The following is a 23,840-nucleotide window of genomic DNA, read 5'->3' on the forward strand; positions in this document are numbered from 1 at the left end:
TGTTTTATTTTTCAAAAGTACTATAAGTGGTATTGTTGGTTTGGTCCTTGGATTGCTCATTGCCAGGGCCTAAATATGCCACTGATTTCTGCAGACTAATCTGGAAAGCTGCATTCTTCCTGCATGCATCTGATATATGGAGGAATTCCTTAAAGATCAAGAAATCTACACACAAACACATTTTACTTTTTCGTTTAAAGTATGGGTTTCTTTTACTCCTTCTTCTTGCCCCACACCCAGCTATAACCTCCACTATAACACTGAACAGGAAGGTTCAGAGAAAAGTACATCGCAACTACCACCTGAAAATATAGACCAGACCACTAGAAAGAGCAACAGAATACCCACTGGGATGAAGGGTTTTTATTTGTTTGAGACAGGGTCTTGCTACGAGCTTCAGGCTGGCCTCAAATTTGTGGTGATCCTTCTGCCTCAGCCTCCCAACTGCTGGGGTTACAGCCATGCACAACCAAGCCTGGCCCATTGTTATTAAGTTGCTATAAATACATTAAAGCCTAACACCACCTCGTCTCCTTTCATGGTGATAGAAATCAGTGACGAAGATCCATTATTTAAGGCTCCAAATCTATTAAAAGTCAAACAGAGCACACTCCCCGTTTCGATCTTTTATTGCAATAATTGCCGATTATGAGGCCTCCGCTGCAGGTGGCTGCTGCATCCTGAACTGTCTTGACACACCGACCAGTCAGCACCTCATCTAGCGCCTCTGCAGTCACTTTCATCCAACTTCCCACTCGCCTGGGAAGAAAGACCCCATAGTCGGGTGTGAAAAATGATTCGGTTGCAGCATCTCAAAAGTCAGCATGTTAGATCTGTGTCATTTTGGGCTTCCAGATCATCTGAGAGACTAAAGCAGAGTGAAGAGAGTAGACTGTACGATCACCTTTAGCTTTCCCAGGATGCCACTTCAGTTGCATCAAATATTCAGAGCCCAGGTGAACATAAATATCCCCCAGAGAGGTTACTGTCAGAATCCATACATTCGAAATTTGGAGGTGCAAAATAATCTACAGTGTTGCCAAGAGAGTGGAGGAAAAAAAATTAAAAAACTGCACCTATAAAGGTTAGAAATATGACTTGCTTGGGCCATCTTCTCTGAAGGGCAATTAGGAAGAAATTAGCAAAGTTGGAAATAAGCAAATACTTAGATCTTCCAATTGCATTTGTCTAATTTTCTCTCAGAGAAACACAAAGGGGGGGGTGACAGATGAATACAGCGAATATACAGGATGTTTGCCCAACAGCAATAGTTGTAGTAATAAATACCAGGGTCACAGCAGAGGATATAGCTCAGTGCTAGAGGACCTGCTTAAGTAAGCACAAGGCCCAGGGTTCAATCCCTACTCCTGTGCAAAAATAAATAAATAAAGAAAGAAAGAAAGGAAGGAAGGAAGGAAGGAAGGAAGGAAGGAAGGAAGGAAGGAGGGAAGAATACTGGGACCAAATTCATGCTCACAGATTAGAAAATGTTTAAATAATTAACGTTCCTTCATATTACAAGAGAATATGTAACTGTAAAGCTGACACAGATAGTGATAATAGCAGTGCTGGAACCACCACCACCACTAACAATGACGATGATGACGCCGACTCGTACTTACAGAGCTTTTACTATGGAACGCGCAGGCCTTGGGTTCATTGTTCTACCTGCAGATCACACTTACACTTGGCACAACCCATATGGAAATCACCCCTTCTGGCTCATTGTACAATGTGTAAATGGAAGCAGAGAAAGCTTCAATGACTTGTCCAAAGGCTCATCGAGGCCCACGAGGTTTCCCACTCCAAACTGTGGCTTCACTGGAGAAGACTACAAGGTGATCTTGTTCTTCTTGCTAGGAACTGTCAGCTACTTAGAGATGTGTACCCTTAAAAACCAGCCTGGGGGATAGTGAGGTGTCCCTGGCTGTGGGATCTGTGTATGTTCTGGGGCTGCCGAGCTGAGTTTCTGCAGAAAATACACGTTGTGAATGCTTTTTAAAATGTTACTAACTGACTTTTGAGCATTTTGGCAGAAAGCTTTCCTCTAACTTTAAGCAGAGGTGCAACAAAGATTTGCAGGCAACTGGACATGTACAAATGAAGGCCTGAATGGAGTACAGTTATGAGGAAACCATCTCTCTGGCTAGGATGGAGTAACCGATCTTTAGTCGTTTGTGGACCGATGCTCCAAGTGACGGTACCACAAATTAGCACATACTTTCCAAAGGTCTGATGATGGGAGGCACAAGCAGCTATCTGTTATAAATATTCCCTATTTTGTCCCACTGTGCTGGTTCCAGAAGCTGCGGTGGGGGGCATTACCACAGAGGCAAGGGGTCGTGAGGCCGGACAGGTTTGGGAATAATAGACCCCAGGCCCATGTGAGGGCTCCGAACAGGAACACTCAATCTAATACCTTTCATTCCAAACCTCTAGATCCAACACCATTGGTTACTACTTGTCTGCTATGTTTCACTTGCCTGGCTCCCTGTTCGCCTCCTCCAGCCCTACCGCCCATGCAACCAGGAAAGACACACACCTCTTCTATCTTGGTAATCCAGCCTGCCCACCCCACCTTCATGACCCCAGGTGCAGGCTTCAGGGAACACGTCCCTTGGACTTGCTCACCACGCACCAGCTCACCTCAAGCAAGGCCCGGCTCCAGGCGAGCGCCCAGTAATGGCAGTGAATTGAAAGAATTCTAAATGCAGGCTTCTGAGAGAGATCAAGAACTTGAGTTGACTTCAGATGCTTAAGAGTCATTCCAATAATAGGAAGTGTGAAAAGTTTTGCAAAGGCTGCATGCTTCAGAACATGTACTCTGAGAGCTAATTTAGAATCAGGAGTCTGTCTGGATTCTGGCAAAGTCCACAGGGCACCATGTGCACTGGAAGGACCTCTCCACCTGGAGGGTACCAGTGCCTCCGCCTTTTGGACTCGGTTCACAGAGCTGAAGGCAAACCCAGAAAGCTGAAGTGCAGGAGCACAAAGTCAGCAAGACTGGGGGGTGGGGGGTGCCGACTCGGGGGAGCCACGAAGAGACAAAGCCAGACACATGGACACAGGTCGATACAGGAGGCACGAGTGGGGCAGATATGTCAGAAACCAATATGCAGCGTGTCAGTCAGTGAGTCCCACTTTCCTCATGAAGTTCCATGGGCGCTCTAAGGGACCAGGCGTGCATAACATGTCTCCTCTTGTGCAGGATTCTGTGGCTCCAGAGTCTTGTCTCAAGTGCGATAAGGTTGGCAGAAATAAACACTGAGCAAGACTAACAGAGAGACAGTTATCAGCTTCCCTTGTAGGGTCGGGAAGATGGTCATTTCAGCGAAGCCAAAATGCCTGTTGATAAACAGAAAGAAGATGACTGAATGTCTGGGGCCAGAGACTGTGCCCCGCCTCCTGGATAAGCTGCCAGCACAAAGCAAAAGGGATTACTCCAGCCAGTCTTCTCTGCAGCCCGTCCGCTAGATCACCACAAAAAAACACTCAAAAGTTATCGGAAGACTTTTAAGCAGCTTGGCAGTTTAGCTGCCAACCATAAGCAATTGGAGTGACTCGTGGGCAATGTCTGGCGTGCCATTCTCTCAAATCTCCCCTCTCCTGTCATTAGAATCCCCGATAGATCACGAAATGCACGTTGTGCCAAGTAAGAGTAGGGAAAAGGGCCTGTCACTGAGTTGGAAAGACACAGTGGAGTACAGGTCGTCATACCTCTCATAGAAGTTAAAACTAAGCACGCACAAAGATACCTTCAGCTTCTGGCAAAAGAGGAGTAACAGAAATCCGAGACACTCTCTCCTGCCTGAAACTCCCTTCCCCCCTTACTCCCAAGGAAAAAGAATCTGACAAAATACATGAAATGACCGTTTCCTGTGACAGAATACATGAAACGACCGTTTTCTGTCATACTAGAAATGAGGTGGCCAAGAACAGCAACGCCTGAGAGAGGAAAATCCGACAGGGTGAGCCCTCCCATTGCCTGGGCTCACTGCTGGCAGACAGTTCCTGGCTCAGCACCAGCAGGAGATCGGAGGATGACTGGATTGGGGACTTGAAGCCCAGGGTGTTTGGAGAGCAAGGCAGCCAGAGTGCACAGGACAAGCTCCAGTGATGGGAAAGATGGATAGAAAGAAGACCCAGAGCTATGGAAAGAGTCGCCGCCACGTAGCGCGGAGAATGACCAGCATTTGCGCGTGAAGACAAAGAAAGAGAAACAAACCAGCCTGCCCTGCGGTCAGGTCACGAAAAGAAAACACCGAACGCTTTTACGGAGTAGGAGGCACGAAATGATCGGAAAAGAGCGTCTTTCGTGCTCCCAGCGCTCACAGCCGAACTCTCGGCCTCCCGAGGCGGATCCGAGGCGCCTAAGCCTAGCGCCACGGACTGGCTCACTGCTCAGCCCTCAGCTCGCGGAGGAGCGGCGCTCATTCAACGCTAGGCGGAGCCACCGCCTGCGCAAGTTGAACGTGCAGGCTCCAAAATTTCCGAGGAACGGAAAACTCGAGCCCGAGCCTCGCGCTCGCCGCAGCCCCGGCCGTGCGTGGGCCGGGACCTCCCGAGGTCCGAAGAGCACGAGCGGCTCTCGCTCGGTCCCGCGCTCCCCGCGCCTGAAGCCGGCGCCTCGGCCCCGCGGCTGGGCGAGTCCCGCACAGAGCTGCGGGTCCCAGAGCGCCGAAGACCCCGAGGCGGGCGGCGCGGAGCGCGCCCCGCGTTCCTTCGGCCGCCTGCGCTCCCCTCGCTCAGCTCGTCGCCGCCCGCGAGCTGAAGAGGAAACGCCGCGAGGCGCGGACGGCAGGGGAGGGAGGGGGAGGGCAGCCGAGAGGTGCGGCGCGGGCTGAGGAGACGCGGGTCCTTTCGTCACGCCGCGCGGTAGGAGGCGGAGGGAGGGAGGGAGGGACGCGGCGGCCGCACAGAGGACCGGGCGGCCCGGGCGCCCCGGGCCGTGCAGAGCGGAACAGCGCAGCGCAGCGATTGCATTGCACTTACGTCAAAGGCTCGCGGGCGCGAGCGGCACGGGCAGCCCGGCCCGTGGCTCGCCGTGATCGTATAGTGGTTAGTACTCTGCGTTGTGGCCGCAGCAACCTCGGTTCGAATCCGAGTCACGGCAGTGTAGCACATCTTCCCTGGGGCTCCATTTTTGCTTCCTCTTTCCCTACACCCACCCACCAACCACCCCCCGCATTCCATGTTTATGGCGTCATGAGGATAAGATACTTAACAAAGGATTAGTGCACTGAGTTTATAACTTAATCTGATAGAGAAAGTGGATCACGGAGGGCATGGCCTGGAATTTCCCTTGATCACTCTTTGCTATCCACTGTCATGCCATGAGCAACTCTCCTCTGTCATTTCCTTCTGCAGTGCCACACTCTTTGGAGCCAACGATTGTCTGAAACTTCTATGAGCTGCAAGCTAACAAACAAGCAAACAGAAAACCCTCTGTTTAATTTTTCCTTAATTTGCAGGTATCAGGTACTGCCACCGGTGAGAAATGTATCTAAGATATAAGGTGTATGTGCTCTTTTGTTCTACTGGAGTATCTTTTTACTACATAGCAACTTGGTCATCCAACTAAGTGTGACCCCTCTGTGAAACAGATGTGATCCTTCGTCATGCAGCACAATACGGGTTTATGGAAGCCAGTGGTTCTGCAGGGGCTGCCAGAACTGCAGGGAAACCTGCAGAGCAGCCGCTGCAGACCAAGCTAAGGAGTATGGGGTTTGTTTGAAGTCCCTGAGAGCTCCTTTCAGTTTGGGACCCAGGGAGAAGGGGAGCAGTGGACGCGGGTGTAGGGAAAGAGGAAGCAAAAATGGAGCCCCAGGGAAGATGTGCTACACTGCCGTGACTCGGATTCGAACCGAGGTTGCTGCGGCCACAACGCAGAGTACTAACCACTATACGATCACGGCGAGCCACGGGCCGGGCTGCCCGTGCCGCTCGCGCCCGCGAGCCTTTGACGTAAGTGCAATGCAATCGCTGCGCTGCGCTGTTCCGCTCTGCACGGCCCGGGGCGCCCGGGCCGCCCGGTCCTCTGTGCGGCCGCCGCGTCCCTCCCTCCCTCCCTCCGCCTCCTACCGCGCGGCGTGACGAAAGGACCCGCGTCTCCTCAGCCCGCGCCGCACCTCTCGGCTGCCCTCCCCCTCCCTCCCCTGCCGTCCGCGCCTCGCGGCGTTTCCTCTTCAGCTCGCGGGCGGCGACGAGCTGAGCGAGGGGAGCGCAGGCGGCCGAAGGAACGCGGGGCGCGCTCCGCGCCGCCCGCCTCGGGGTCTTCGGCGCTCTGGGACCCGCAGCTCTGTGCGGGACTCGCCCAGCCGCGGGGCCGAGGCGCCGGCTTCAGGCGCGGGGAGCGCGGGACCGAGCGAGAGCCGCTCGTGCTCTTCGGACCTCGGGAGGTCCCGGCCCACGCACGGCCGGGGCTGCGGCGAGCGCGAGGCTCGGGCTCGAGTTTTCCGTTCCTCGGAAATTTTGGAGCCTGCACGTTCAACTTGCGCAGGCGGTGGCTCCGCCTAGCGTTGAATGAGCGCCGCTCCTCCGCGAGCTGAGGGCTGAGCAGTGAGCCAGTCCGTGGCGCTAGGCTTAGGCGCCTCGGATCCGCCTCGGGAGGCCGAGAGTTCGGCTGTGAGCGCTGGGAGCACGAAAGACGCTCTTTTCCGATCATTTCGTGCCTCCTACTCCGTAAAAGCGTTCGGTGTTTTCTTTTCGTGACCTGACCGCAGGGCAGGCTGGTTTGTTTCTCTTTCTTTGTCTTCACGCGCAAATGCTGGTCATTCTCCGCGCTACGTGGCGGCGACTCTTTCCATAGCTCTGGGTCTTCTTTCTATCCATCTTTCCCATCACTGGAGCTTGTCCTGTGCACTCTGGCTGCCTTGCTCTCCAAACACCCTGGGCTTCAAGTCCCCAATCCAGTCATCCTCCGATCTCCTGCTGGTGCTGAGCCAGGAACTGTCTGCCAGCAGTGAGCCCAGGCAATGGGAGGGCTCACCCTGTCGGATTTTCCTCTCTCAGGCGTTGCTGTTCTTGGCCACCTCATTTCTAGTATGACAGAAAACGGTCGTTTCATGTATTCTGTCACAGGAAACGGTCATTTCATGTATTTTGTCAGATTCTTTTTCCTTGGGAGTAAGGGGGGAAGGGAGTTTCAGGCAGGAGAGAGTGTCTCGGATTTCTGTTACTCCTCTTTTGCCAGAAGCTGAAGGTATCTTTGTGCGTGCTTAGTTTTAACTTCTATGAGAGGTATGACGACCTGTACTCCACTGTGTCTTTCCAACTCAGTGACAGGCCCTTTTCCCTACTCTTACTTGGCACAACGTGCATTTCGTGATCTATCGGGGATTCTAATGACAGGAGAGGGGAGATTTGAGAGAATGGCACGCCAGACATTGCCCACGAGTCACTCCAATTGCTTATGGTTGGCAGCTAAACTGCCAAGCTGCTTAAAAGTCTTCCGATAACTTTTGAGTGTTTTTTTGTGGTGATCTAGCGGACGGGCTGCAGAGAAGACTGGCTGGAGTAATCCCTTTTGCTTTGTGCTGGCAGCTTATCCAGGAGGCGGGGCACAGTCTCTGGCCCCAGACATTCAGTCATCTTCTTTCTGTTTATCAACAGGCATTTTGGCTTCGCTGAAATGACCATCTTCCCGACCCTACAAGGGAAGCTGATAACTGTCTCTCTGTTAGTCTTGCTCAGTGTTTATTTCTGCCAACCTTATCGCACTTGAGACAAGACTCTGGAGCCACAGAATCCTGCACAAGAGGAGACATGTTATGCACGCCTGGTCCCTTAGAGCGCCCATGGAACTTCATGAGGAAAGTGGGACTCACTGACTGACACGCTGCATATTGGTTTCTGACATATCTGCCCCACTCGTGCCTCCTGTATCGACCTGTGTCCATGTGTCTGGCTTTGTCTCTTCGTGGCTCCCCCGAGTCGGCACCCCCCCACCCCCCAGTCTTGCTGACTTTGTGCTCCTGCACTTCAGCTTTCTGGGTTTGCCTTCAGCTCTGTGAACCGAGTCCAAAAGGCGGAGGCACTGGTACCCTCCAGGTGGAGAGGTCCTTCCAGTGCACATGGTGCCCTGTGGACTTTGCCAGAATCCAGACAGACTCCTGATTCTAAATTAGCTCTCAGAGTACATGTTCTGAAGCATGCAGCCTTTGCAAAACTTTTCACACTTCCTATTATTGGAATGACTCTTAAGCATCTGAAGTCAACTCAAGTTCTTGATCTCTCTCAGAAGCCTGCATTTAGAATTCTTTCAATTCACTGCCATTACTGGGCGCTCGCCTGGAGCCGGGCCTTGCTTGAGGTGAGCTGGTGCGTGGTGAGCAAGTCCAAGGGACGTGTTCCCTGAAGCCTGCACCTGGGGTCATGAAGGTGGGGTGGGCAGGCTGGATTACCAAGATAGAAGAGGTGTGTGTCTTTCCTGGTTGCATGGGCGGTAGGGCTGGAGGAGGCGAACAGGGAGCCAGGCAAGTGAAACATAGCAGACAAGTAGTAACCAATGGTGTTGGATCTAGAGGTTTGGAATGAAAGGTATTAGATTGAGTGTTCCTGTTCGGAGCCCTCACATGGGCCTGGGGTCTATTATTCCCAAACCTGTCCGGCCTCACGACCCCTTGCCTCTGTGGTAATGCCCCCCACCGCAGCTTCTGGAACCAGCACAGTGGGACAAAATAGGGAATATTTATAACAGATAGCTGCTTGTGCCTCCCATCATCAGACCTTTGGAAAGTATGTGCTAATTTGTGGTACCGTCACTTGGAGCATCGGTCCACAAACGACTAAAGATCGGTTACTCCATCCTAGCCAGAGAGATGGTTTCCTCATAACTGTACTCCATTCAGGCCTTCATTTGTACATGTCCAGTTGCCTGCAAATCTTTGTTGCACCTCTGCTTAAAGTTAGAGGAAAGCTTTCTGCCAAAATGCTCAAAAGTCAGTTAGTAACATTTTAAAAAGCATTCACAACGTGTATTTTCTGCAGAAACTCAGCTCGGCAGCCCCAGAACATACACAGATCCCACAGCCAGGGACACCTCACTATCCCCCAGGCTGGTTTTTAAGGGTACACATCTCTAAGTAGCTGACAGTTCCTAGCAAGAAGAACAAGATCACCTTGTAGTCTTCTCCAGTGAAGCCACAGTTTGGAGTGGGAAACCTCGTGGGCCTCGATGAGCCTTTGGACAAGTCATTGAAGCTTTCTCTGCTTCCATTTACACATTGTACAATGAGCCAGAAGGGGTGATTTCCATATGGGTTGTGCCAAGTGTAAGTGTGATCTGCAGGTAGAACAATGAACCCAAGGCCTGCGCGTTCCATAGTAAAAGCTCTGTAAGTACGAGTCGGCGTCATCATCGTCATTGTTAGTGGTGGTGGTGGTTCCAGCACTGCTATTATCACTATCTGTGTCAGCTTTACAGTTACATATTCTCTTGTAATATGAAGGAACGTTAATTATTTAAACATTTTCTAATCTGTGAGCATGAATTTGGTCCCAGTATTCTTCCCTCCTTCCTTCCTTCCTTCCTTCCTTCCTTCCTTCCTTCCTTCCTTTCTTTCTTTCTTTATTTATTTATTTTTGCACAGGAGTAGGGATTGAACCCTGGGCCTTGTGCTTACTTAAGCAGGTCCTCTAGCACTGAGCTATATCCTCTGCTGTGACCCTGGTATTTATTACTACAACTATTGCTGTTGGGCAAACATCCTGTATATTCGCTGTATTCATCTGTCACCCCCCCCCCTTTGTGTTTCTCTGAGAGAAAATTAGACAAATGCAATTGGAAGATCTAAGTATTTGCTTATTTCCAACTTTGCTAATTTCTTCCTAATTGCCCTTCAGAGAAGATGGCCCAAGCAAGTCATATTTCTAACCTTTATAGGTGCAGTTTTTTAATTTTTTTTCCTCCACTCTCTTGGCAACACTGTAGATTATTTTGCACCTCCAAATTTCGAATGTATGGATTCTGACAGTAACCTCTCTGGGGGATATTTATGTTCACCTGGGCTCTGAATATTTGATGCAACTGAAGTGGCATCCTGGGAAAGCTAAAGGTGATCGTACAGTCTACTCTCTTCACTCTGCTTTAGTCTCTCAGATGATCTGGAAGCCCAAAATGACACAGATCTAACATGCTGACTTTTGAGATGCTGCAACCGAATCATTTTTCACACCCGACTATGGGGTCTTTCTTCCCAGGCGAGTGGGAAGTTGGATGAAAGTGACTGCAGAGGCGCTAGATGAGGTGCTGACTGGTCGGTGTGTCAAGACAGTTCAGGATGCAGCAGCCACCTGCAGCGGAGGCCTCATAATCGGCAATTATTGCAATAAAAGATCGAAACGGGGAGTGTGCTCTGTTTGACTTTTAATAGATTTGGAGCCTTAAATAATGGATCTTCGTCACTGATTTCTATCACCATGAAAGGAGACGAGGTGGTGTTAGGCTTTAATGTATTTATAGCAACTTAATAACAATGGGCCAGGCTTGGTTGTGCATGGCTGTAACCCCAGCAGTTGGGAGGCTGAGGCAGAAGGATCACCACAAATTTGAGGCCAGCCTGAAGCTCGTAGCAAGACCCTGTCTCAAACAAATAAAAACCCTTCATCCCAGTGGGTATTCTGTTGCTCTTTCTAGTGGTCTGGTCTATATTTTCAGGTGGTAGTTGCGATGTACTTTTCTCTGAACCTTCCTGTTCAGTGTTATAGTGGAGGTTATAGCTGGGTGTGGGGCAAGAAGAAGGAGTAAAAGAAACCCATACTTTAAACGAAAAAGTAAAATGTGTTTGTGTGTAGATTTCTTGATCTTTAAGGAATTCCTCCATATATCAGATGCATGCAGGAAGAATGCAGCTTTCCAGATTAGTCTGCAGAAATCAGTGGCATATTTAGGCCCTGGCAATGAGCAATCCAAGGACCAAACCAACAATACCACTTATAGTACTTTTGAAAAATAAAACAGAGTGCTTAGGAATGAATTTAATGAACTTAAAAAAAGATGTAGAAACTTGTGATAACACATACAAAACCTTCTTAAAATGAACTTTAAAAAGATGGAAATGCACAGGAAGACATCTCCTCTTCATGGGTAGGAAGACTAGATATGGAAAGGATGACAGTGGACCTGCAAATGGCCTGCAGAGTCAATGCTGTGGTTATCAAATGGAGGACAGGAATGGACAAGATGATCCTTAAATCGATTTTGAAATGCCAGAGGTCCAAAACAGGCAGGCAACCAATCAATCAATGAATAAAGAAAAAGAGGGCCAGGAATATAGTTCAGTGGGAAGGGGGTCTCTGAATTTGTTCCCCAATAATGAATAAAAGAACGTGTCCCTTAAAGGCTATACATAGAATAGTTCTGAGACTGGTGCGGGGGTGGGGACAGCAATAAATTGTTGGGAAAAGAAAGGAGCCACGGATGGGATGACCCGGTGGCTAACTACAGGACTGGAATGTTCTACTGTAATGACACCTGTAGCTGTCAGAGTGTAAACAAGTTGCCCGGAGTCAGAATGTTATCTGGTGGCATACAGATTGGAAGCTTGTCTGTGAAGTCTTCTGAGCCAAGTATTTTGGGCACCCCAGTCTGCCTTTATCTCTTTTACTGTAGTTGTTCCGTGTAAGCAGTACACTTGCTTTAGAATAAAATGTCCAGATTCCTTATAAAGCTGAACGTCAGTTACCAACGTCAGTTCCTTTGGATACACAGAAAAATGTAGAAGGCAGATGATAACCAAGAGCCAGAGTTTTCTTTTTTTTATTATTACTATTTTTTGAATTGGTACCGGGATCAAACACAACCACAGGCTTGCAAGGCAGGCACTTACGCCGCTTAGCTAAATCCCCAGCCCCACAGCATTCTTTCCGATGCGTGAGCCCCTCGGGAAAACATCAGGCCTCCATTAAAGTTGCTGGAGGAAACAGTGCTCCGGCTTTCCGACTTCTGAAGATGACAGTATGACGGTGCATTCCCTGACATCCACTAATGGAGTCCGTGATCTTCAGGATTCCCATCTGTGGCCTTAGCTCCTGTATCGCTGTGTGGAGAGGAGCATTTGAAGATGCGCCATGAATCGGGATGCTTGTCAGTGTGCTTGAATTCACACTGACCAGAGAGACTGGGTTTAAGGCCAAGACTTGCGGAGTCTGAGATCTCTTATCACAGGGCAGCCACCTCTGACAGTACTTACCCACAACACTCTGCAAAGCTGTGGAGAACCTTCCCCTTCGTTTCCTTTGATCCATTCTCTGCATGCTCTTCTCTCTCTCACCTTGCCAGCCACACACACTGGTTCTCCAGCTTCTGCGAGGTGATCAGAGCCCTTGAAGAAGACCCCTGCAGGGTGCACACAGTCTGGCAAACACAAGGGGCCACCGCACTTCCCAGAAGAGTTTCCCTTGCCTAGGTGGTTCCGGAGGTCTTCTGGCTGACCCAAGACCCAGTTGTCCATCAGAGCAACCCTGAGGAGCCAGCCGGAAAGGCATTGGGCACCTGCAGGATGACAAGTTCATCGAGTTAGAACAGTGTGGGTGCCCCTGGCCTGGGAGGTCAGGAAAAGGCCAAGAGACCTCCAGACCTCCGCCTTCTCTAAGGGGTGCGGACACAATGGGTGTTGCGTTCCTGAGGGTCTGACAGAGAGTCCTTGCGAAGACACACCTCCTGGTCGTCCAGGAAGGTCCCTGAAGGTCGTTGACTGGAGAGGCACCGCCCAAGCAGAGGAGCGAGAGCAGTGCAGCCCAAGGTCCTGGAGACACCTGCCAGAGGGTGAGGGTTCTTTTCCCTCGGGGAAAAGAGTAGGTGAGGAGCATAAATGAAAACCCTACAGACTTAGGAACCTTGTAAGTGTTTTTGTTCCGCTTTCCAACACGCCATTCCCCTCACCCCACCCCGCCGGTCCGCCCCCGTCCCAGTCTCCCTCACCACCGTCTCCCCGCCCCCCCCGCCCCCCCCCCCGCCCCCCCAACGAATCAAGAGGCTGGAGGTTTGGCTGGAAGATGGGGAAGGCAGGTTGGGTTGCCTGATGAAGGTAGTAGCAGTGGGGGAAGAAGAGGAGGGTACTGACACCAGGTTCGCAGATGGCAGGTGTGGCAAAAGGTGTTCCCTGACCGGGAATCGAACCCGGGCCGCGGCGGTGAAAGCGCCGAATCCTAGCCACTAGACCACCAGGGACCTTCTAATGACTTTCTTGCGGGCGCGGATGGCTGTCTTGAAAGATCCACCTTCCTCAGGAAAGTAAGGGACCCTGGAAAGGTTTCTTCCCTCTCCACTCGCGGTGGTGGCAGGGGCTGCCCCATCTCTCGGCACCTCTCCCTTCTCCTTACCTGCGCCGTGCGCGGCGCTCCGAGGCCAGGCCCCCAGGAAACTGGCCCGTGCTCGGGCCTGATCTAGCGCGGTGGGCGCCTCAGCTCAGCACAAGCGCTCCTCTGGCGCGTGCGTCCCGTTCCCTTTGGGCTCAGAAAGCGCCGCCTTGGCTCTCGGTGGGTGAGGAGGTGAGGCGCCCAGGCCCTTTGGTTCCAGGTCTCTGACCAGGCTCGTGGGGCCCCGCAGAGAGAGGAGTCCCCGGCAGAGAGGCTGGCTCCCTTCGGTCCCGACCTTCTCAGTCAGTAGAGGCGTGGCCCGTATTCCGCGTGTCTTCCGCGGAGCTGCAGGTGCACAGTGGAGGTTGGTTTGTTTCCCTGTGTGCGTGTTGCCTGGCTGGGCTCGCAGATCAGCCTGTTGCGCAACCGTGTGCCGGGCAGGAAGAAGACAAATGGGCTCCACAGGAAACACCTTCTTGGTTTCCAGATTCATCATACCCGTCAGTTTGTAGAGATTTGGGTGATGGCTGAAAGAGGTTGAGAATTTCCGGATCTGAAGCTCAGCAACCGCGTGCTGAGATCATTTTTACTGCAGATATTCCCCTCTTGTAGAAGTTGGCAGCTCTTGGAGCCATAAGATTTTAAACCAGTACCAGAAAGACAAGGTGGGAAGCTTTTCTTTTGCTGCACTCTCAAATATCAGGAAATTGTAGATTCCTCAGCATACTAGACAAGTCAAAGAAAGACTCACAGCCTGGATTGAGACTTATGCGCCTCAGAATAGAAAATGGGCCTGGCGTGGTGGCAGGCACCTGTAATGACAGCACTGTGGGAAGTTGAAGCAGGAGCATCACAAATTCAAGTCCAGCCTGGGCGATTTAGTGGCTTAGCAAGACTGTCTCGAAATGAAATGAATGAAGTGAAGTGGAAAAAATAAAGTAGAATGAAATAAAGGCACGTATCTCAGTGCCAAGGCTCAGGATTTAGTGCTCATGCCAGAAACAAAAACGAAGAAAAGCCAGGGAACTGTTTTCCGATAACCCCCACCCAACAGACTGCCTAACCACATGTTCATTTCATGCCATCAGAAGTGGAAACTGACAGTGATGCCACTAATGGGAGAAAATCTTTGCACAGAAAGGGCTTATCGAGACAATGACTTTCTAATAACCACTCTGCTTGGTTGCTGTAAAAACCAAGGAGCTCAAAGACTGCCCCCTGAGATTCAACGGAAGAACCAAGGGAACCTCAGCCAGTGCCTCTAAAGGACTGGATCTGTACAAGGTGTAGGATTCCATGGGCTCCAATGACGTGTCTCAGATGGGCTAATGTTTAAGGATCTAGCCTTTGTCAGTCCTGCCAAGCAATAATATAGAGACAAATACTGATGTAGAGTGCTCTATAGCACTAATGAAGACAGTTACTTAGAGGCCAAGTCGCCATTGTGCAGGAGGAAGCAATGGCATTAGACTGTGCTCATCAGACCCTATGAACGCCGCCGAATCAAGATGTATCAGGAAAGAGGCAAGTTGAAGAGGAAAAAGAGACCAGAGCTCCCCAGGTTTTCCTTCCCTAGGATAAGTGGCTGGGCTGACAGCTATCGAAGAGGTTACTCTGACCTGTCTTGCCTGGGTCCTAGCGACTAGGTCACCACAGAGAGCAAGCACTGTACAGGTATTAGAGGACTTTAAGCTGTCTCAGAAGTCCAGCTGTCCAATTCAGGAGACAAAAGATGTGGAACCAGGTCCACCAAGGCCTTCTGTTGTCTGTCAGCAGCACTGCCCTTCTTAGCGGGTCACCTAAAGAGCAAGTCAGTTGTGCAGGCAGTTAATGAAGGAAGGGGCACCGATAAAATTGAGAAATACATTGTACTGTGAGTTAGTGCCGGGCAGGCAGAAGACACAGGCGCAGACGTTACTCACACAGAAGAAGCATTATACAAGTTGTACAATGTGGCACCTGCTCAGCCAGGTGGCTACAGTGTAGCAAGGTCTGTGCAAATGACCTGAACTATATGTACAGGAATGAAGACTGTAGCAGCGTTTGTGATTAGGAAAGGGTGCAACACGGCTACTTTTAAAAGCATTTGCAGAAGGGCTAAGTGGTGCCGAAACTAGGGAAGAAAGCTGCTCTTGGAAAACCATGAAGAGGTTTCGTTATGCTGATGATCTCACTAGTGGCAAGATGACTGCTGGAGCAGTCCCCAAATCCAGGCCGCCGCCCCCTTGCCCCCTTCTCCTCGCCCCCACCCCCACCCCCCAGTGTGAGGATAGGCTACTCCCGTTGGGCTCATATCACATTTGAAGAAGAGCCACTTTCCTTTTGTCCTCCAAGGTGTGGGAGGGTGGGCTCTAAAGATTTGGTACGGGACGCAGCACGTTTGTTTGTTTGTTTGTTTGTTTGTTGTCCGTGGTGCAAAGGTGACGGCCTGTTGTCGCAGAGGGATATGTCCCTTGAGCAGGTTTCCTGGTGGAATTGCTGAGGAGCAGCAGTTGGTCAAGCTGCAGAAGGCAGCTGAGCTGCCACATCAGAAAGTGTGCAAAATAGGAAGTGGCGTCCCTGGGTGGGCTCGAACCACCAACCTTTCGGTTAACAGCCGAACGCGCTAACCGATTGCGCCACAGAGACGAGCTGCGTGCTGGGTTTCGGGAGGAAGCACACATTGGCTCGGTGAGCACAAGCTGCGTTGCTAGGCCGCCGACGGCCTTTGCAGGACCCGCGTGCAAATTCGCCAGGCCAGCGAAGTCCGAGAAGCCCGGAGCGGCGAATCTCGGTGCGGGTCGGATTGGAAATGTGCGCGTGGGCGGCTTCCCGAGGCGCGAGGCAGCCGAGGGGCCTTCGGCGCTCCGGAGCCTCCGCCTCCCCGCCCGCCGCCTTCTGGGCCGCCGTGCAGCGCATTTTGCCCCGGGGACTGCAGGAGCACGCGTGGCGGGGAGGCGGGGAGGCGGGGAGGCGGGGAGGCGGGGAGGCGGGGCCGAGGCAGGAGGAAGCGGCGGAGGCCGGAGGGACCCGGGCCGGGCCGGGCCGGGCCGAGGCCGCGGATCGCGGAGACCTGCGCCTCCTCCCGAGAGGAGAAACGCTTGGTATCCAGGAAACGCCTGGAGAAGGACGAGAGCGCAGAAGGGGAGCGGGCGGGCGGAGGAGCGGGCACAGGTTCCGTGGGCTCCGAAAGCACGGCGGGACAGAAAGTTAGGCTGCCGGGACCTCGCCCGCGGGTCGCCGCGATCCTCGAGTGGCTGTTCGTGCTCGGCCTTGACGCTGCAGCAAGCCCGGCTCCCTCCGACTCACGGACCCGGCTCTCCGAGCGTGCCCTGCCTTTTCTGTCACCCGGCATCCCACCTCTCCGTCGCGGGCTGTTTCCCCGCGACTCGGTGCCGAGTTTCCCGTAGGGCCGGGGTCCTGGACCCAGTTCCTCCGGTGTCTGTGCCAAAGGCGAGATCCGCGGTGCGAGGTGCTGCCCCTGAACCTGCCGGCCGGCTCTCTTCTGCTAGGGGAACGGTGGGGCGGTCCCGGGGCTGTCGGCACCGATATCGCAAACACCCACGAGATGTTTTGAGTACAAATGAGAACTGATAGTTCACACTCTGCCGTTTCAAGGGGTTTTTGGTGGTGTTGTGGGTTTTCTCTTGTTTTTGGAGATGGATCTAGGGTCTTCACACACCGAGCTCCGTCTCCATCCGTTTTTTCTCCCCCCAAATCCATTTTATTTCAAGGATAAGAAGAAAGAGATGGAGACAGAAACGCAGACGGAGACGGACACGGAGAAGAAAAGAACAAAAAGAAATTACAACAAAATTTCAAAACACGTCTGCCAGGGGCAACAATGGTATATACATTGCACGTTATCTTCCCCAAATCATTGACCCAGAGCCCAAGACATCTGCACTCCGTTGTCCCAGCAATACGAGCACAAATCTTTCTCTTCAGTGAATTCAGAGAAATCAGCAGGATATAACTATTTTGACTATTATTTTATATACATATACGTACACAGATACATGTTTTTTATTTCAGCTTCTCACACTAATGAAACAACACGATGTTTACCCATTTGTATCTTATTTATCTCACTAATGAGTATGTTCGCAAAGGTACCCAACGTGGCACGAGATTTAGCTCAGCAGCATAAGCGCCTGCCTTGTAAGCAGGGAGTTGTGAGTTCCATCCCCGGTACTGATACCTGTGAAAGTCTCCAGTGCATGCTTACTTATCGGTGAGTTGTACTCTACGGTATAAAATGACCACATCTCTTTTATGCATTCCTCAGTCAATGAGCATTTTAGGTTGTTTCCAAGACCGGACTGTTACAAATTGTGCTGCCGTAAACATTGGTGCGCATGCATCGCTGTGGTATGATGCTTTTAATTCTTCTGGAAAGATGCCCAGAAGGGGGATAGGTGGTTTGAATGGGACCTCTAGTCCTAGTTTTCTGAGGACTCTCCACTCTGATTTCCACAATGGTTGCAGCAGCCTGCATTCCCACCCACAAAGCAGTGGGGTCCCTTTTTCCCCACAGCCCCTCCAGCATTTGTTAACTCTGGATTTCTTGATAGTAGCCATTCTTTCTGGAGAGAGGTGGAATCTCACTGTTGTTATATTTTGCATCTCTCGAATGACCAGTGATCCAACCCCCCCCCCCACATTTCCAAATCCAAGATCTCACTAAGTGTCTTCATTTCCCAGACTGAACTCAAACTCGTCATATATAAATGAAAAACAATGTTATTCCACAACTAACAATTGATTCCAGTAAGTGACTGAGGTCTAACTATAATTAATTCACAATCAAAAGTACACAGATCTTCAGTGAATGACCTGAGGAATTTTGACAAAAAGGAACCATCTCTAGGTCAAGTGACAGAAAACGCCCTTTGGCACAGAAAATCCTGGTGCTCTTTGTGGTCAATGCCCACCACACCTCCTCCAAAGCAACCACTGTCCTGGACCTAACCCCATGTCTTTTTCTTTCTCTGTTTCTTTCTTTTTAGCTATATGCCCAGCCCCTTTTTAATTTTTTCAGTTGTTTGCTTAGTCACTGAGCTATCCAGGCAGGGCTCACACTTGTGATCCTCGTGCCTCAGCCTCCTAGAATGCCAGGCACATGCACCACTGCAGCCTGCTAAGTTTTGTTTTGTGTTGTGTTTTTAGTTTTTCTGCGACTGGGTCTCGCTGCGTAATGCAGAATATAGCTCGGGCTGACCTGGTACTCTTGGGGATCCTCCCCCCTCAACCTCTCAAGTCCTGGGATTACAGGCACATGCCACCAAGCTCAGCTTGCTAACTTTTGTTTATTCCCAGATTCCCAGGCCTGGTGGCAAACACCTGTAATCCCAGCACTTGGGAGACTGAGGCAGGAGAATTACTGTGAGTTTGAGGCCAGCCTGGGTTACAATGGGAACTGAAGGGCAGCTTGAACTGCGTAGTGAAACCCTGTCTCAAAAAAGGCAAACGAAGAAACAAACAAACAAACAAACAAACAAAAACCAACCCCCAAAAACCCCAACTTTGAATACCATACATGTTCACTCAGTTATTTAAATTTTGTTTTCGTATTTTTGCTATGCATCTGTTTGCTGCTGTAGCAGTATTTTGGGATCTTTGATGACTGAGTTCCAATATGTGAATATTCTCTCACTAATGGAAAACTGGTTATGCCTAGTGACCATTAATAGCAAGGTGGCTGTAGGAGTCTCCCATGCATCTCACCGAGCCTCACATATTCATTTCTGTCAAGTCAGAGCCTCGTAATGGAACCGCTGTTTCTTGCATCAGGTATACTTTTAATTTCACATGATGCTAGCAAACAGTTTTCCAGAACGAGTGTGCCCTCCTACTCTGTGACCAGCATGGTGGATGAGTGGCATGGTGTATGTCTAGATGTTCCCTCCTCCCCCCCAAAAAAGCCTCATTTGGTCATAGGTGGGACTCTTTGTAGGGGGCTAGGTCTGGAGTATGTGATGCTGAAAGTGATTCCCGGTGTGATGCTAGGATTAAAGGTACCCCACCCTGGGTGTGAGTGCTACCCACCCTAAGGGCCGGCAGCCTGGACAGAACACAGGTGCAGTAGGATGGCCATTGTGTGTTGCTCACTCCTTGCTGCTTTGTTGCCTTCAGCCTGCTCTGCTTTCCGTGGACTGTTGCTCCTCTGTGATGCCCCTCTGCCGGGCCAACCTGCCTGGGAGCCCGCCAACTATGGACTGAAACCTCCACAGATTGTGAGCTGTAATAATCCTTTCCTCCTTTAATTTTGGGCGTGGGCATATTGACTCACCAATGAGAAAAGTAACTAAGACCATGATTAATGATTTATCGTGGTATTTGAAATTGTGTTTTCTCATTGAGTAGTGATGTTGAAAGTCCTTTCTCGTGGCCTTTGGCCATGAAGAGATCTTCTTTTGTGAAAAGATACTGTTGAAGGGTCTTGGACCCGTTCCCTTGGCTACGCACTTTTCTATTGACCTGTCACATAAACTTGTGACATTTACGGAGAAGTTGAAGATATGGATGACAGAATTTCAGTGTATCCCACTTCCAATTTCCCCCTCTTAGGTTCTTACATTAGAATATCGCATTTGTCCCAGTTAGCGCGTAAGTGCATGACTAAGTAATGTCCGTAATTTACTCAGATGTCTTTGGTTTTTATGTAGTGTTCTTAGTCACTCCCACTCCCATCAGGGATGCCCCTTTGCACCAGACACGTCACCTGTCCTTGTGCTCCTTTCTCAGACTTCCCTTGTTTTCCAGGTCAGACCTTGACAGTTCTGATCTGTACTGGTCAGGTATTTGGTAGCTTGTCCCTCAGTTGGGTTTGTCTGATAGTTTTCTCATCATTAAACTGGGATGGTGGGTTTGGGTTGGTAAAGTACCACTGTCATCACATAGTGTGACAGACACCTGTTATCAACATGATTCATCTCTGTGCACAAGGACCTGTTCATCTGCAGGAGGAAATGTTCCCCCCGCCCCGCCCCGCCCCAGGAAATGCCTGTTTTTATCCCTCTGCCATGCTGTCTGTTTGCAAGGAAGTCATTGTGTGTAGGGAATGGTACCACTCCAGGTTAAATGCAGTTCTACGTAAATTATATCAAATACTGTGCGCGGGACTTTTTCTTGCTTTCTTTTCCTCTTTTCTCTCTTGTTTCCTTGCAGTTTGAAGACATGAATATTTATTTCATAGTGAGGTTACTGCTGCTCACTGCTCCATCTCGGTGATTCAAGATTTTCCGTGGTTTTGGAGGTTTTAAACTTCACCATTTGAGCCCTGTGTTTTCTTGATTGACCCTCACTGTGGAGGTCATTTAATCCTTCCTTACTGTCTGGTACTGCAAGATGCTCTAGACACACCACGCATGGTCTAATAGTACTGCTAATAACCCCAGCTACTCAGAAGCCTGAGACAGGACACTAATGGTTTTGAGGTCTCCTTGGGCAGTGTGGTAAGAATCTATCTCAAATAATAACCAAACTCAATTAAGTGTTGTGCAAAAAAGGGCTAAAATGTGAAGTTAAAAAGATTGTTATTAGCACAAAGAGCTTTGTTATTCTGTGCTATGCTTCTCACCCTAGTAATCATGTAATGGAACACAAACCACATATTTATAGATTAACTGTCACACCACCATACTGTGCTGTATGCATCTTCACCTGAGTAACCTGTTTGCTGTGTCAACCTTTGTTCCCCTTGTGAGAGACAAATGATGCTGTTTCAACCTTTGTTTGCTTTGTGAGAAACAAATGTTCCTGAAATTAGCAGACCAAGGAAAAAAAGGCTAACCACCAACTGCGAAACATCTCTAACCCCAATTAAAGGGGAACAAAGGCTTTCCTCATTCTTGCTCTCTTCAAGTCAGCAGTTTAATTTCTATAAAAATCTGTCAAAATTCTAACTCAGTTGCACAGCTTTGCATACTCCATCTGCACTGTGCCACTGGTGCCAGCTTAAATAAAAGTGCTTCTTTTTTTTTTTAAAAAAAAAGGACGTCTTGCCCCCTTCTTGACAACATCACGGGACTTGTTTTGGGGGTACAACATTAAGATGCTGCACAGTCCTCCTGAATTCCCACAGAGCCCTGGAATCAGCCATTTTTCTCACGAGTCCTCATTGGTTTTTCAGTTTGCTTGTTTGTTTATGTTCTGTGTTTTTCATTTTTAAAACAGAATCTCACCATGTAATTCAGCCTGGCTGTGAATTCCAACCCAGGGAGTCTCCTGCTTCAACCTCCCCAGTGCTAAGATTATAGATAAGCACGTGCCACGAAGCCGCGTGAGCCCTGATTGTTTTTAGTATTACTTTAGCTTGTCATTGTTCATGTGTAAATATCTCATATATTTGAAATATGGGTGAAACTTTTTTTTTTTTACTGGGAATCAAACTCAGGCCTTGTGCTCACCCAGGTAGGCACTGTGCCCTGGGTCGTTTCTTAGATAAGATTGTTACATATGCTGTAACTTCTCCCAGTCTGGCTTATCGTATTGGCTGTTTTGATAAACACAAGCTTTTTATGCAGTGGGATTAAAGCATATTATTATTATTATTTCTGTATGTTGTATCGAACTCAACGACCACGGGCTTGCCAGGCAGGCACTTATGCCACTGAGCTAAATCTGTGGCCTCCTATTACATTTTCTCTATGAAGACCTTTTATGTTCTCTGAAACAAAGCAAAACAAAACAAAACAAAACAAAACAAAAAAACCTCTCCAACACTGGGAAAGAAATGTGGTACCCCATATTTAATTCTGAAACCTCTATTTTTTCTAAAAGCTGCAGACACTTAATTTTTACTTTTCAATCTATGACTTGTCTGAAATCCATGTGACCAGGCAGCCTTGGGAATGCTAAGCAATGGAGAGTGCTGTTGTAGCCAGCCAGTGATACAGCTTCCCAGATACCTCCTTTGTATTTTGTGCATTAAAACATTCACAGTATTTTCATGCGCTGTTCTGATGCTTGCTTTCTTTGTTGCCCCTTCTGAGCTCCAAACCGTGTGCTATAGAAGCAGTGTTCAAGTAGAAGCGTTAGGAAGTGGGATCCAAAGGTTTCTCTTCCTAAGAGCCAGCATCCGGCATGAGGGAGCTTCCAGGGCTTCCCTCACCATGGTCTCTCACCCCCAGCTAAAGCGGTAACAGGAAACTAGACTGTCACAGCCAAACATAAATGTCTCTAAAACAGCCACGGATCCACTGCCTTACTGGCCATCAGCAACGGCAGCAGGAAGGCTATCTCTCCTCACTCCGCCAGTTCTCTGGGGGTGGATCTAGGTGGCAGAAGTGTATTCCCATGCAGAGCCCCATCTGCAAGGGAATCTGAGAAAGGTGACTGTTACTCTTTCAGTTAGAAAGAGGATGGAATTGATTTTGACTGAACTACTTACTATTAAAGTTGCCTTCATGCCGAAAGCCCCCGAGAGCACCGCATATTTTTAAGGACATTCCCAAACTTAAATTGCAGGAATACTGTGCCACAAGACATGTGTCAAACCAATGTAGCATGTCTTCCTGCAAACGGAGAAGGGAACAGCACTAGAAGTGGAAACACCCAGAAAATAATGAAAGATCCTGACGGCCTTGCTCAGAGCAGCTACTGTGGTTGGTGTGTCCTGAAGTTCAGAACACATTTACTTACCTTCCCCCTGTGCAGCCCAGATGGAAAAAAATACCTTAACCAACCAGGGTCTTGGAATTTCAAACCATGGTATGAGAAAACAGAGAATTTATCCAAGAATAGTCTAGTGAGGAAAGGTAAGAAGAGGTTTAAAGAACAAACCAAATAGAAAATAAAAAAGCAAAGGAAAGGACCACACGAGGTGACAGAAATGAGACAACTTCAACCAGGAATTCTAACATCACACAGATGAATGCTAATCACAGTGTATCTAATCCTCTGAGATTGGATATTAAAAAATTCAATTTATAACAGTGAGTGGGCAGAAAAAGGTTAAATAGTAAGAGCAGAAAAATCTCTACTAGGCTAAATATATGTAGAAGAATGAAAGTCCAAATAATAGTGTTGAAAAAAACACATTCATTTATTCACTTGTGGATCGGTCTCTGCAAGGTTCAAAGAACTGAAAAGCAAGATTCGATCCTTGCTTGCTCTTTTGCAGGGACAAGAAGAAGTATGGGAGGAGAGAGGCAGCATTATCCTCTACAGCTTGTGCAGGAAGCGAGCACATCACCAGCGGTGCAGCCTGTGGAAGGTTCTCTGCATTCTGCAGGCCCGTTAGGCAAAGGGCTAGAGTGGGTCTGGTCTCAAGGTTGGGAGGAAAAGGATTGGCGGGCGCCACGCAAGGGGAAGGAGAGAGAATATCCTCATTAGCCTTAAGAGTGTGAAGAGTCAACTTTCCACAGGTTCTCTCCAGATACAGGCGCAGATACCTGAAACTGGATAAATGTCTGATGTCTTCTTAGGCAGGCCTGGTACGCTGCCTTCTTCATAATGAGGCAGATTGTTTTCTTCGGGGACACACGGGAGTAATGTCTGAAATCTCCTCTGCAAGCAGTGGTCTGATTGCTGTCCCTTGCTGTGTCATGCAGACTGCC

The 23,840-nt window shown here is 49.5% G+C and overlaps 1 long non-coding RNA gene and 4 other non-coding genes across 9 annotated transcripts; 1 reads left to right on the forward strand and 4 right to left on the reverse strand.

Annotated features, from left to right (window-relative positions):
* The first annotated feature begins 5,041 nt into the window (after positions 1 to 5,041).
* Positions 5,042 to 5,113, forward strand: Trnah-gug (transfer RNA histidin (anticodon GUG)). The gene has a single exon. It is a non-coding gene; the product is annotated as a tRNA-His (tRNA).
* Positions 5,114 to 5,843: 730 nt separating this feature from the next.
* Trnah-gug (transfer RNA histidin (anticodon GUG)) lies at positions 5,844 to 5,915 on the reverse strand. The gene has a single exon. It is a non-coding gene; the product is annotated as a tRNA-His (tRNA).
* A 5,827-nt stretch (positions 5,916 to 11,742) lies between these two features.
* LOC106025513 (uncharacterized) lies at positions 11,743 to 15,503 on the reverse strand. 5 transcript variants are annotated; one of them, XR_002788998.2, is made up of 4 exons: positions 13,324 to 15,503; positions 12,579 to 12,782; positions 12,192 to 12,493; positions 11,743 to 12,038 (listed from the first exon to the last, which is right to left on the reverse strand). It is a non-coding gene; the product is annotated as an uncharacterized LOC106025513 (long non-coding RNA). The 5 variants fall into 5 exon arrangements; XR_010050018.1 differs by having other exon boundaries at positions 12,659 to 12,756; positions 13,324 to 15,497; XR_001199088.3 differs by having other exon boundaries at positions 12,659 to 12,782; positions 13,324 to 15,497.
* On the reverse strand, positions 13,100 to 13,171 carry Trnae-uuc (transfer RNA glutamic acid (anticodon UUC)). Its single transcript has one exon. It is a non-coding gene; the product is annotated as a tRNA-Glu (tRNA).
* Positions 15,504 to 15,853: 350 nt separating the features above from the next.
* On the reverse strand, positions 15,854 to 15,927 carry Trnan-guu (transfer RNA asparagine (anticodon GUU)). The gene has a single exon. It is a non-coding gene; the product is annotated as a tRNA-Asn (tRNA).
* Between the last annotated feature and the right edge of the window lie 7,913 nt (positions 15,928 to 23,840).

The sequence above is a fragment of the Cavia porcellus genome, unplaced genomic scaffold, assembly GCF_034190915.1.
Source record: "Cavia porcellus strain 051 isolate PalLab524CR breed Dunkin Hartley unplaced genomic scaffold, mCavPor4.1 scaffold_1, whole genome shotgun sequence".
In the NCBI taxonomy this organism is placed as follows: Eukaryota; Metazoa; Chordata; class Mammalia; order Rodentia; family Caviidae; genus Cavia; species Cavia porcellus.